The following is a 14,133-nucleotide window of genomic DNA, read 5'->3' as shown; positions in this document are numbered from 1 at the left end:
ACTTTCTTTTTCCCTTTTGGATTTATATGCCTTTGTTGTAAACATTCACATAAGTCTATAGTAATTATTTTCTTCAAAAGAGGTCAGAGTTTATCCTACGACAAATATTCTGAATTTCTCTCTCAGTAGATTAAGACATCAGAAATGGCTCTTTAGTTTAAGGTGAAGCAGGATGTTCTAATCAAGGACAGTAGCCCTTTTCCAAATGTCATCCACAGATGTAGTGAGGTATTGTTCCAAGAGAAATGACATTTTTTAAGTTACATTTGCATTCAGCTGCCACTGAAGATGCTGTTACTGGACAGATCCCACTGACTTATTGAAGCAGGTAAGAATTAATGCATCCAGCTGGTGTTTCACTTCTGAAAGACTCGACTGATTTCCATGCTTGACTCCTTTTCCCCCAAGGGCAACTGCATGTTTCTTGACTATTCTTTTGTACTGTCTGCCATCATTTATTCCTCACTAATCATAGAATCATAGAATGCCTTGAGTTGGAAGGGACCATAAAGTCCATCCAGTTCCAACCCACCTGCCATGGACAGAATTGATAATCACCAGATCAGGCTGCCATCCAGCCCGGCCTTGATTACCTCCAGGGATGGGGCAACAACAGCTACTCTGGGCAACTTGTTATAGTGCCTCACCACATTCTGAGTAAAGAATTTTTTCCTAACATCTCACTTAAATTTCCCCTCTGTTAGTTTAAAGCCACTCCTTCTTGCTCTATCACTATTAGACCATGTGAAAAATTGGTCCCTCTGCTGCTTATAAGCTCCCTTCAAGTACAGGAAGGCCGCAGTGAGATCTCCCCAAAGCCTTCTCCAAGCTAAACAAGCCCAGCTCCATCAACCTGCCTTCACAGGAGAGGTGCTCCAGCCTTCTGAGCATCTTCGTGGCCCTCCTCTGGACACAACAGCTCCTAAAGCTCTGCATCCTTCCTGTTCTAGGGGTACCAGGTCTGGATGCCTGATGGGGTCTTAAAGAGCAAAGTCAAGGAACACTACCTCTTTTCTCCTTCATTTCTTATCTGCCGTTTTGCCTGCATGTAAATACAGCGAGTGCACAGAGGATCTTCCTTGGCATCACCATAAGCACAGTCTCTTACCAGATATTTCTGGAATTGCACTACTCTGTTGTTCTGCCCCTGTAAAAGAGTTTACAGCAAACAATGAATGTTTGCAACATAGTCCTTCTATCCAAGGTCTATCCTCTGATCTGCAGCCACTGATGAACAGAGAACAAAGTCAAACTGCTAGATTTTACACTGAAGTTGCTGAGATATGGGGGCAGGCATCCATCCCACTGGCTGCCGTTGAAGTGATAGATTTGATCATAAACAGATGATTGACAGAGGTGACTTCTCAAACCACTGCAGCACGATTAGCCAGAGCTCTTTTGTCAGTTCCCTCCAGCTGCAATCAGGGAACGTTTTGGCTGACAACTGCCCTGACTGCTCATGTTCACTTTCCCTCATACATAGGCATGTTCTTGTGTACATCCAAAGGCACAAGCAATCACTAAGATGTACATGCAATGGCTCTTAAGCTACATTTTTATTTTGAAATTGTTTCAGTCATTTCCGTGGAAATTAAAACATTGATCAAAATTATTGCACAATTAAGACATGATAATAAGCATTCAATACTTTAGCTAATGTAATTACAATGTATTACTTAAAGCAATGCGACTGGGTGATTAGGCAGGGTGTTGGAATATAAAGATATCTCAAGTTCCTGTGCTCATTCAACATTTTCCACAACTGCAGTTAAATAAACCTGGGGAGAAAGCAAAGAATAAATTTGGATAATTAATATTGCAAACAGTCAATTGTCCACAAATTGATTTTCCAAGAGGTAGGCAGCAAGACCCAGCCAGAGCTCAGAAGATTTGACTGGGACTATCTGATGAAATCTGGGTGATGACTATATGATCATTGGTTCCTCATATAAACATGACCACATGTTGTGTAACACTGAATAGCTTTGTGTGTCAATGTGAGCCAGAGCATTAACTCTAACTTTCTCAGATGTATGTGGGTCTGAATCCAGCTGTAATTAGTGACAGTTACATGCCACAGAAAGTCAAAGAGACTTGGGTGTTGATGTGATCCAATCTTGCCTTAAGGCAGTTTATTTTTTGTGAAACACTCGATAGGTTCAAAGCAGATTCTCTGATTTCTAATTTGGGTCATGGGGGGCAAGAACTAAGACAAGAAAGAAGAAAAGCATATTCTTTATGGCAAAGAAATATATGAACTCAGCTTATCATTTATTCAATACCAACCACTCAAAGCAATCAAACCTTTATTACTGCAAAACCTAAGAGGCAAAATTGGTAATAATAATTCCGTACATGGGAATTCTGAGTGGCCTATGGACCTCCTGTGTCCAATGTTTTGAAATGTTTTCTTTGAAGAAAGAATGGAGGAAGTAAGGGAGTTTGGTACCACATAAATCAGTTCAAAGGCACTTGCTAGAATTTGTCCACTGATAGAGCACAGGAAAGTAGATACTCTTTCAGTCATGAACCTGTGACTGTAGATGGCTTATAGATGGTGGCAGCTAGCTTGTCTTTCAAATGGAAGTGCTGCATCAGGGATTGCATAGCTTAAGGCAAATGGATTGCTTCTGCTTAGCCATGCTTCCTATGTAAGCCAGGCATATATGTAGGGAAGCGTGCATGTGCAAAGCTGTCTATGCTTAATTTCCAAATGGAAATGTATATTCACTCCATATGTGACTTGGTAAATTGAGAAGATCCAAAAACTGTGTCTGTCTTGCACTTCCAGTGTTGTAAATGCTAAAAAATGCTTTGGACTTTCTTTCAAAATTGGGACCTAACTGCCTTCAGGATCATCATTTCATGGAGCAATAACAATCCAATGGAGGGTGACTCAGGATCCAAGCACCATTTAAGATGTCATCTTACTACTTTAAAATCACATTTCCATCTGCTCAAGGGGAAATCTCAGATGAAGACATGTAAATAACCTGATGAATTAAAGGACTGTGCTACAGAGTAAAATGAGTCTAAAATCCTAGTACTGAAACTTTAAAGCATCTCACCATTCTTTAGTTACATAAAAGATAGGCAACCATGCTGATACAGTCAAATATGCTATGGTTCATCTCAACAAATTTTCAGGGATTAGATCCAGCTTTGTACCACATAACCAAAACTTACAGGTTTACACTCAGCTATGCATAAATGTGTAGGAGCATAGACTCATATTGCAGTCAGTAGAGAACTAATCAGTGCAGTCCACTGTGCCTGAAAAGTCAATAGGGACATAGGTTGGATGTTAGAAAAAATTCTTCTCAGAAAGAGTGGTAGTGCATTGGAACAGGCTGCTCAGGGAAGTAGTGGAGTCATGTGGAGGTGCTCAGGAAACATGTGGATGTGGCACTGAGGGATGTGGTTTTGTGGGTTGTGGTAATGGGTTGATGTTTGAACTCGATGATCTTAAAGATCTTTTCAAACCTTTATGATTCTATGACTCTATAATGCTCTAAACATATGTTTTCAGTGTGACTTGAAATGTCTCAGATTATACTGCCCATCTTACAGTTGATATTCCAAAATGGCATGGGTCTCAAAAAACTTTTTGGACATATTGTGCAGATGCAGAGGAATGACTCAGTACCTAAAGTCTCGGAATTTGCCCTAGATCACTACTTTTAGGCAATGGAACCCAGCTCCTGTTTCCTATTTTGAATGATCTGATATATTCTCCAAATCCCATCACTGTACTGCATGGTCCCAAAGCTTCAGCCCCTATAGGGACAGACTAAATAGCTAAACAAATATCTGCAGCCCAAGTTCCTGTAGTAGTGGTAATCTTATGCATGTTTAATTTTAAAATGCATAAACACAATTTTTTAGTGCCATTTTTGATGCTTTAGGGTTTTTCTGCTGGATCCAGCTATTTGTGCAGAAGAGTAAGGCTTCTTCCACGTCCTGTGTCATAGCTGTCAGCTTCCTGTGGATGGTTTGGAGTATTTCGAATGGCCTTGTATCTATATGTTGAGGTACTTGAATCTCAAATGTAATTAATACAGACAGTGCATTTAGGAGAAAATTCACCTGGGCAAACGAAGTTTATTTTTGGTTGAGGTAAATTAACCTTAAAATTCTACAGTGCTGTAAACTGTTTTCCCATTAACTATAAAAGCAGCCCATGGTACAAATATAGCCAATTAAGCTTTGAACACCCACACTGAATTGGATTAATCATACTATATGTACTGGACCTTTTTATAGACAAAATACTTTTTTTTTTCCTGTTTTGTTTTGGTAATTCTATTGATTTAGGTAAATACAGAGTTATGTCTATAAGTGGGATCTTTACATATATCTCCTTGGCTCAAGCAGTCACAGATCACACAAAAAGTAAATTGCTTCCTTGAAAGGAGAGTACAGATCTTTTTTTGACAACGCTTTTCTCACTTCATTTTTTCTTCATCACAATAACTAAAGCTGTCAGATTTCTGAAGGGAAGCTGCAAGAGAAGCATGGTGCAAGCAGCTGTCTTTACAGGCCTGTTGATTTTTCACCTTCTGCAAAATAAAGAACCCACAAACAAAAACACACCAAAAAACAGGTTCCTTCTGTTCAGGTTTGCCAAAGAAACAATTTTACTAAGTAGATCACAAATGTAAAAGTATATAAGGAACTAATAATTAATGGTTGGATGATACAAAGTGTGAGTGCGCTGAGATGGGGTATAAAGAAGGTATAAAAAGGTCTTTGGGGCACCACCCTATGTTTTCCCTCGGCTTTGGGGCTCAGGTATTTGTTGGAATTGCTTTGATATCCGTTGATGAAAAGCAATATATAGGAGCTGAAATTATGGCTGATGTTGGATCTAGACTACACTAAAAACAATGTGATTAAAAAGATATTTTCTGCTTACAAAAAAAGGATTAAAGGAGGAAATGATAAAAAGAGGAATGATTTCATATGAGGAAACTCCCAAAATATCTGGTCCTATCTACTCCCAGGAGCCATCTGACCATTAAGAGGGACAAGAGAGAATGGCCTCAAGTTACATCAAGGGAGGTTCAGGTTGTATATTAGGAAGAATTTCTTCTCAGAAAGAATGGTTAGGCATTGGAACAGGTTGCCCAGGGAAGTGGTGGAGTCACCATCCCTGGCGGTTTTTAGGGAAAGGATAGCTGTATTACTTAGGGACATGGTTTAGTGGGCAATATTGGTGGTAGGTAGACAGCTGAACTTGATGATCTCTGAAGTCTTTTCCAACCTTAATGATTCTATGATCAAGTGCACCAATGATCCAAAAGAATACGCACAGGGGTCAGGGCGCAGTGCTCCAATCAGACACAAAGCCACAATACAGCTGTCCTGGGAGTGCACTGGTCACAGGAGCCATGGGCACCCACTCAATAGGTCAGAAACAGAGCTTCTGCACAACAGCTCACAGATTGAGGAGAGTCATTGCCTAGGAGTATGTGACACCTTATGTGTTGCAGAGAAGTCATCAAATTATCATAGAATCATAGAACAGCTTGGGTTGTATCATACAGTTCTGATCTGCCTGCCACAGACAGGATTGACAACTACTAGATCAAGTTACCTAGAGCCCATCCAGCCTAGCCTTGAACACCTCCAAGAATGGGACATCCACAACTTCTCTGAGCTCTTACCTTGTGAGTTAAGTAGGAAAGAGGGAACACCTGGTCTAATGACCATGAACCCTCAACCAAAATGTCATGGATGAAGCCTGCCCCAAAAGTAATGCCTCCCATTTTTATTATGTTGGCCCGTGACATCAGAGGCAGATGTTGGTGGTATGGCAATAGAGTATGAAATTACCCACATATTCCATTTGGGATGTAATGTTTCATAACATTTTGTTGCAGTGCAACAGATGTCAGCAGAGGGGTAGTCTGACAAAATGGCATCTCATATGGAAATGCATATGAGGCAAAGGTGTGGAATTGAATTCTTCCATTTGGAAAAAAAATGGCAAACACAGATATTCATCAACACTTGCTGAATGTTTATGGAGATCAAACAATGGATGCATGCACATTAAGGTAGTGGGTAGTGCATTTCAGAAGTGATGAGAGTGACATGAAAGAAAAGCCACATTCCAGGCTACCATGCAGATTTTTATGAGCACATAATGCAGGTTCATTGCTGGTGAAAATGCATAGTTAATGGTGGTGATGATGCTGAAAAATAGTGTTTTGTAGCTGAGAATTTGCTCTATCAAATAATGTTATTGTACTCTTTGTACCTGTTGTAATTTCCATGCAAAGAAATAGGAGGCATTATTTTCAGAGCAACCTATGTACAGCCAAGCCAGATTTCAAAATACTCTCTGGCATCAGTGGCTTTTAACCATTTCTGCAGAAACTGTTTTTGCTTTTTGCATAAATGGTGTCACTTCCCTTTAAAAGACCTACAACTGGATTAATCACATTAATTGGCATTTGTATTAGGAAGAGATTATTGCTAATGAACCACGATGCCTTCCTGCCTATGAGATATATCATCTTCACTAATTTTTTTTCACTTCACATGACCTTAAAAAAATTTCCCTTCAGTGAGAGAAAAAACAAGATTTAATGCTGGTATAGGAAAATCATGTAGGTATACAGCTGCTCCTGACATATAAATTGGGGCACTTTTCATACTATTCCCACTCAAGAGTTTACCACTTCTTGCTAAGCCTTTCCAAACCTTTCCCTTCCTCCACAATCAAATAATAAAATCCCCCCTGAAATCTCTCCACAGGAATCACAACTTTTTCAAAATGACTGTGAAGGTTGTTGATAATAATTTATATATGTTTGGACTTCCAATAAATCTTGGAGTTAAAAGAAGCTTTCTCAGCAAGGAGAAGCCCTGCTCCCTAACAAGTGGGTCATCTAGGCACGCCATTTGCATTACCTATGTATTAAGCTAGCAGGATATCTATTCTTTTTGGTCCTGGTCTCTTATGTCATTATTAAGGTAGACACGACAAATAATATTTTATGTCTATGAGTGATATTCATAACACTGTACAGCAGTTATTCTTATTGATTCAACTAAAAGCTTTGATCTAGAAAATTACCAATTAATGCTATCTAAATTAGTCTCTGCGGGATTGGTCAGAACAGCAGGAAAATAATTCTCTACTAAAGCTAGTGGTTGGACACAAAGACAATTTGTTTAATTATGCTAAATCTGAAGAGAAAATATTCAATTTGGAGGTCTCCCACAGGTCAGGCCTCAGTTCCTTGTTAGTTGTTAATGACTGCGCTTTAGCCCCACTGTCTCAAATTACACGTTGGTTTTAAAGAGATTTAATGTGAAGAAAAGAAGGAGGGAAGGAGGGAAGGAGGGAAGGAGGGAAGGAAGGAAGGAAGGAAGGAAGGAAGGAAGGAAGGAAGGAAGGAAGGAAGCAGGGAAGGAGGGAAGGAAGGAAGGAAGGAAGGGAGGGAAGGAGGGAGGGAGGGAGGGAGGAAGGAAGGAAGGAAGGAAGAAGGGAAGGAGGGAAGGAAGGAAGGAAGAGAGGGAGGGAAGGAGGGAGGGAGGGAGGGAGGGAGGGAGGGAGGGAGGGAGGGAGGTGTTCTCCCAAAAGATACAGAATTAAGACAGAGGCCATCTCAGAATCACAGAATCACAGAATGGCCAGGGTTGGAAGGACCTCAAGGATCATGAAGCTCCAACCCCTCTGCCACAGGCAGGGTCATCAACCTCCCCATTTAATACTAGATCAGGCTGCCCAGGGCCCCATCCAATCTGGCCTTGAGCACCTCTAGGGATGGGGCATCCACAACGTCTCTGGGCAGCCTATTCCAGCACCTCAACACTCTCTGTAAAGAACTTCCCCCTGACATCCATCCTGAATCTTCCCTCCATCAACTTAAAACCATTTCCCCTTGTCCTGATGTTATCTTCCCTTTCAAAGAGTTGATTCCCCTCCTGTTTATAGACTCCCTTTAGGTACTGAAAGGCTGCAATTAGGTTACCTCGCAGTCTTCTTTTCTCCAGGCTGAACAAGCCCAGCTCCCTCAGCCTGTCTTTGCAGCGGAGGTGCTCCAGTCCCCTGATCATCTTTTTGGCTCTCCTCTGGACCCTCTCCAACAGCTCTCTGTCTTTCTTGTACTGGGGGCTCCAGACCTGGATACTCCAGAAGGGGCCTCACAAGGGCAGAGTAGAGGGGGACAATCAACCTCCTGTCCCTGCTGGCCACCCTTCTTCTGATGGAGCCCAGGATACCATTTGCTTTCTGAGCTCCAAGAGCACACTGCTGGCTCATGTTCAGTTTATCATCCTTCAGGACCCCCAGGTCCTTCTCTGCAGGGCTGCTCTCAAGGACTTCTCTTTCCAGTCTGTATAGATGCCTGGGATTCCTCTGGCCAAGTGCAAAACCTTGCACTTTGCTGTGTTGAAACTCATTGGGTTCACCTGGACCCACCTTTTAAGTCTGTTGAGGTCCCTCTGAATCTCCTTTCAGGGTTCACAACAAAGAGATAAGGCAATGGTCACAAACATCAACACGGTTTGGAAATCAGAGAAATCCTGATAAAAGAAAAATGTCATAGAGCCATAGGATTGTTTGAGTTGGAAAGGACCTTTAAAGGTCCAACTCACCTGCAATGAATAGGGGCACTTACAGCCAGATTCTTTCCAAGAATGGTTAAGCACGGATGTAAGGATGTCACAGGAAATTCAATGCACCAGATTCTGAGGAAGGTAGTTAAACTTGGAAATCAACCCTGTTTTCAGCAGAAGCCTGGATTACAGATTTCCAGATTTCCTTTCCAACATAAATTCTCTGATCCTTCACTTGCCTCCAGAATATATTGTTTGCCTCAGCAAACAAACTGCTGAAAAACTTGCTCTTACCTCATAACATTGATGCCATTTGTTAGAAAGATCCTACAACGCATTGTTGCACTGGCAATCCTATAACATTTAACAGTAAGTAAAACAGACATCTCAAGAAGTAGGGCACAATATGTCCAAGTAAAAAGCTTTTTTGGAGTTCACATTTTCACTTCTGAATGCTACCTGAAATTAGTTAATGAACAGGCACTATCTTGACTGATTGGAGTCTCTTCATTTTCTATGGTCATAATGAAGACTGTAGAAGATTTCACTGGAATCAAAGAATCATAGAATGGCCTGGATTGAAAAGGAACATAATGATCATCTAGTTTCAACCCCCTGCTATGTGCAGGGTCACCAACCAATAAGAAGAAATTAAAATACACACAATTTTCATGAGTGCATGATCTAAAAGAGATTTCATGCCTTCAATGGCAAATAAACTAAGAGTTGTACAGTACTACACAGTAAGTTGAATCATTAGCCAGATGTTCCTCCTGTGTATGAATTAGATTGTTTGATGCTCTTCTCTTTTCAACTGCTTCCAGGAACTCACCCTAAAAGGTCTTAATTCACTGCAGAGCATCTGCCAGTAAAGGCTCTACATGAATCCAGCATCGTAAAGGATTTTCTCTGCTGCTTCATTGCTTAACCAATTAACTTGTAGAACCAATATGACTCAGTGCCCTGCAGGAGCTCCTCCTCTAACCCCAGTGAGACACTAGTGAAGATCTGAGGATTGAGCTGTTGAGCTTGATGTTTACTGCTATCATTACCAGATTGGAAGATGGAATATCAAATCCAAGGCTTTTAATACCTGGCTTTAATTTCTGCAAAATTCACTGCATCCCCTTGGCTTTGTGTGCTGAGAATATACAGAATTGGTTGTGGGGATATATTTGGGGTAAGAACTTGAAAGTGAGCCCAACAGGAGCACATTATTGCAGTATAGCCATTTGTTAGCACAAATTACCTCTTGCTCTGACCATCTTTCCTCTTAAAGCACCTACAGAGGCAGGAAAGTGAAGATACGAGCTTTGCCATAGCAACCTTACACTTTCTAGTGAAATTAAATCCCAAATGGAAAAGGATATCAAGCTCATTTGCAAACAGAAACCTTGCTTTTCTTTTCAAAGGAAGCCGATGAAAGTTTTATCTGTATCTTGAGATATTAATAACTATTCAGAATTTTTCTGAAGACAATGAGATGAACAAAATAATTACCACAGTAATAGTAATAGCGGTAATAAACAGTTCTCTGAACTGGAAGCTATCACTAGCTTGACTGAGGAGATCAGCATTTCGGCTTCACAGTCTCTAAAGCAGTGTCTCTGGCTCATACCAAGGTGCTGTTTCAGTATTCAGATAGTTTAAATGACAGAAGAATTTCACACTGGGCCCAGTTTGTAGGGTAAGGGAGCACATGATTGTTTTAGGAGGTGCCATTCCAGATTCATAGCCAGAGAAATTATACTTCTCAGACAGAAAAAAAAGTTCATATTACGTCAAAGAAAGCGAAATTAGATTGAGAGATAAAGTGAGACTCGTGTATCTCCATTACTTCATACTAGCCAGTCTACTGTTTGAGACATGATACATGAGAAAATGTAACTGTCTTGCCCCAGAGGATTCTCCACAAAGCCATCTAGTCTGGAGAAGGTTTGATTTTAAATCCTTCTTTGGTCAACCTTTGAGCTGCCTTTGAGATGGAAAGCAACCTAGCAATTTTGCTATAACTTTCTTTTCTTCCAGTCATTCCCTGCCTCACAATTTCTTGTTTAGATACATGCACACACAGACATACAAAAGTTTGCTTAGGACCCAAAGCCTAATATTCCATTCCAGAGAATCTTTAGTCTTAGTTTTCTTGTGTATTTGTTTGGTTTTGGTAGTTTTGTTTTGATTTGTTTTCCTGGGATGACTTTCCCTTTCACAGTTTCAAGTGGACAATTCTTTTCTGGGCCATAGGTTGTTTTTATATTATTTTTTTCCTGGTAATTTTTATATGTCTTTACAAATATTCCCCATACCGATGAATCACTGCTATCAAAGATTATTTCATACTGCTTAAAAATTCCTTAGTCGTTCTGTTTTCAATACTGCTATGATCTACCTATTTTTCATCACTGGAAGCAAAAGAGCAATTTACAGCAAAATAAGTTTATAGATGTGTTTTTTTCTTCAGCGACTGTCCTGGAGTTGAATTTCCTTTGTCATACTTCTTCTCAATGGATGACTAACAACTCACATATAGATAACATGTCTTCTTTTGAAGTTGTAGAGCTACTGTGGCCAAATTCTGCCCAAGTCTGTATTTTCTGTCCTGCTTCCTAGTTCATAACTCCCATGAGAACCAATAGTTTGTCCTTTAAAATGGAAATAGTCCCAAGGCTTAGAAACTATTTTTTACAAGGATGTTGTGAAAAACATCCTTGGACTGAAAAATGAAATTCTCCTGTAAGCAGGTGGTTTTACGGAACAGTTCTGACCAGCCTCAGCTGTATCATCCAATGTAAGTCCTCCAAGTTCCCAAGAGTAGGTACCTTGCCTTGCATTTCAACCAGTTTTTTTTTTTCTTTTTTTGTATTTTAGCAGCCCAGTTGTCCTCATTTTCTGGCTAATTTGGAGGTGAAAGCTGAGGAATATGAAAACATGAATTTAGAAGTCTGATTTATTGTTATTCACCCAAGCTTTTCTATTCAGTCTTTAAATGGAACTCACACAAAGCTGCTCCAATATGTGGGATGAAACAAAACCTTCAAAAGCCTTACTGAGATTCTTCTAAAAAACTGGCCAAGCTATTTAGTAAAAAGGTGTTTTTTTCATTAACTTCCATTTTTATTTAAATGAAAACATTTTGAAATAAGAAAAGAAAGTTAAAATTCTGCTTAGAAGGGGGAAATCAAGCTGTTAGAAATATATTTTTGGTGTACAAGAAATGATGTGTTTTTTTGTTTTTTTTTTTTTAAAAAAAAGCAATTTAAAAGGTTAGAAATCAAGTGGATCATTTTTTTTTCCTCTAAAATTTCTTTTTCTGTGAAGTTTTGTTGAGATATATTTCTTCCATTCCCAAACAGTACTGCAGTTTAAACTTTTTATCCCTAGCTATATCTAGCTCTGCTTTGAAGAAAGACAAAATTCCTTTTAGTAGTGAAAAGACTGCTGGGTAGGAGCCTATTCTTGCTGGTACTGCTATCATTATATTGATAATATATTGGTATTATATTGGTCTACATAAAAGCTTTTTTTTCACTACTTGAATCTTTCTTTCACATCTTCATTCTAATTTGTTAAAAACAGTTTTTTTCCTGGCTTCCTACTGTGCATCAGCAGACTGAATATAAAGCCATCAAACTCTACTACATTGCAAAGCATATTTTTTCAGATTTTAATAAATTTTCCTCAAATACAACAATAATCCCACAAGACTGGCTACAGTACCCATAGCTGGGCACATAAGTGCTTCATTGAGCTGGGAGTTTATCTTGAGAATCTTGATCACAAAGCTTTCCATAAAAACAAACAAACAAACAAACAAACAAACAGATTTATTCTAAAATGATGAACACAACAATAAAAGATGCCATGTATGTCAAAGGATGGACTGCAATTACAAAATGTATTTTTTCCTGGTATCCAATTATGGTACATATCTTGTCATGTTTTCTTTGGTCTCTCTTTCTCCGTCTCTTTCTGCTAAGGTTACTAAAGCTTCATAATAGTTCTATTTTTCCTCAAATTTAGGTGTGTAAGAAAAGCTCTTTAGACTAAACAACTCTTAGTAACACATTCTGTAATTAATCTCAAATGTCCCTAGTTCACCCCTGCCAAATAATATCTTAGAAAATGCAACCAACTTGCTACAGTTTGCAACTTGAAGAACATGACTACAAAAAAAAAAAAAAAAAAAAAAAAAGGAAAGAAAAATGAAAAGAAAGATGGGGGCAGGAGGGGGAGGGGAGAGAAATAAGAGACAAAGCATTTTGGTTTTTTTCACTCTCCACTTCCATCAAACAAATAGGGTCACCTTGCATTTTGCTAAAGAACAACACTTCTTACCTCTATTAAAGTGCCCATACATTTAGACTTTCATTTCTCCTGTTAAAGAGTTTTCACAAGACACTATCTGCATGAAATATGTCTGGAATTTATTATTGTGACAAAAGTCAGAGTCCACAATCTGTCTGAAAAAGCAACACACAGAAAATGATTCAAAAGCCCAGTTCTGAAAATCTTTTTCAGACTCACAATTAGGGTATGTACCCACAGAAAATAGTAGCACTTTTTAGCCTGAAGTCCACCTTCCTTGTATCTCACACTGACTTATTTAAAGGAATGTTTTTGAACTATGAAACTATTCTTTTCTTGGAAAGACCGAAAAAAAAAAAAAAGAGGGGAGAAGGGGTTGCTTGTAATATAATCAAACTCAAATTGCCTGTGATTTCCCCAGTGGTTCAATGGTTGCCTTCTTTAAAGAGCTCCTAAAATTACTATAAGGGCATTTAATGTTGTCTCCTGTATCATCTTCAAGCTGTTAAAGAAGTCACAGTATCATAACATGGATTAGGTTGGAAGATCATTTATTTCCAACTCCCCTGATATGGGCAGGATATCCACCATAACGGAGACTGAAAATCTAACCACAAGTGTGCACAAGATCCAGCTTTTGGCTTGTAGGGAACCAGAAGCATTAGTTTATATATAGCAGAGAATACTGGAAACTGCGTTTTCTTTGGTTCTTTAGTTTTCAGTTCATCTTCCTTAATATATAACCTAAAATTTCTTAATTATGACATGTATAAAATGTTTGGAAGAACAGAATATAAGCACTGTTAAATGCTATGGTAGGTGAAGAGTCCCTTCCAAGTCAGTAGGATCACAGGAGTTTTCAAAAAAACACAGTTCCACCATGAATTAGTTGGAATCACACAATATCTGCAAGAAATCCCTCCTCCCTGTCCTTGTGCCCCTCCAAACATATAATGGCCATTCACTTTCCTCCAAAACTCTCCAAGAAGAACAATTGCAGTGAAGCTTGATACCAAAGTATCAAATTTCAAGAAATTAATGCATTTTCACCTTATCCTCTTTGGTTAGTCAAAGGGCGTGGTGAAAACTTAAGGCTTTATGCCCCAAATAACAAACAGAGGGTCCATTTATATTCATTTCTGTCTTCCACTCCACTATAAAGCTGTCTCCTTCAGGGAGACTGTTGAAATAACAAATTAATAACAGGACTTGCTGGAACAGGCTGCCCAGAGAGGTTGTGGATGCCCCGTCCCTGGA

Source organism: Meleagris gallopavo, chromosome 3, assembly GCF_905368555.1.
Source record: "Meleagris gallopavo chromosome 3, MGAL_WU_HG_1.1, whole genome shotgun sequence".
Taxonomy (NCBI): domain Eukaryota; kingdom Metazoa; phylum Chordata; class Aves; order Galliformes; family Phasianidae; genus Meleagris; species Meleagris gallopavo.
The sequence above is the reverse complement of the archived record's forward strand: the minus strand, read 5'-3'. Positions refer to the sequence as shown.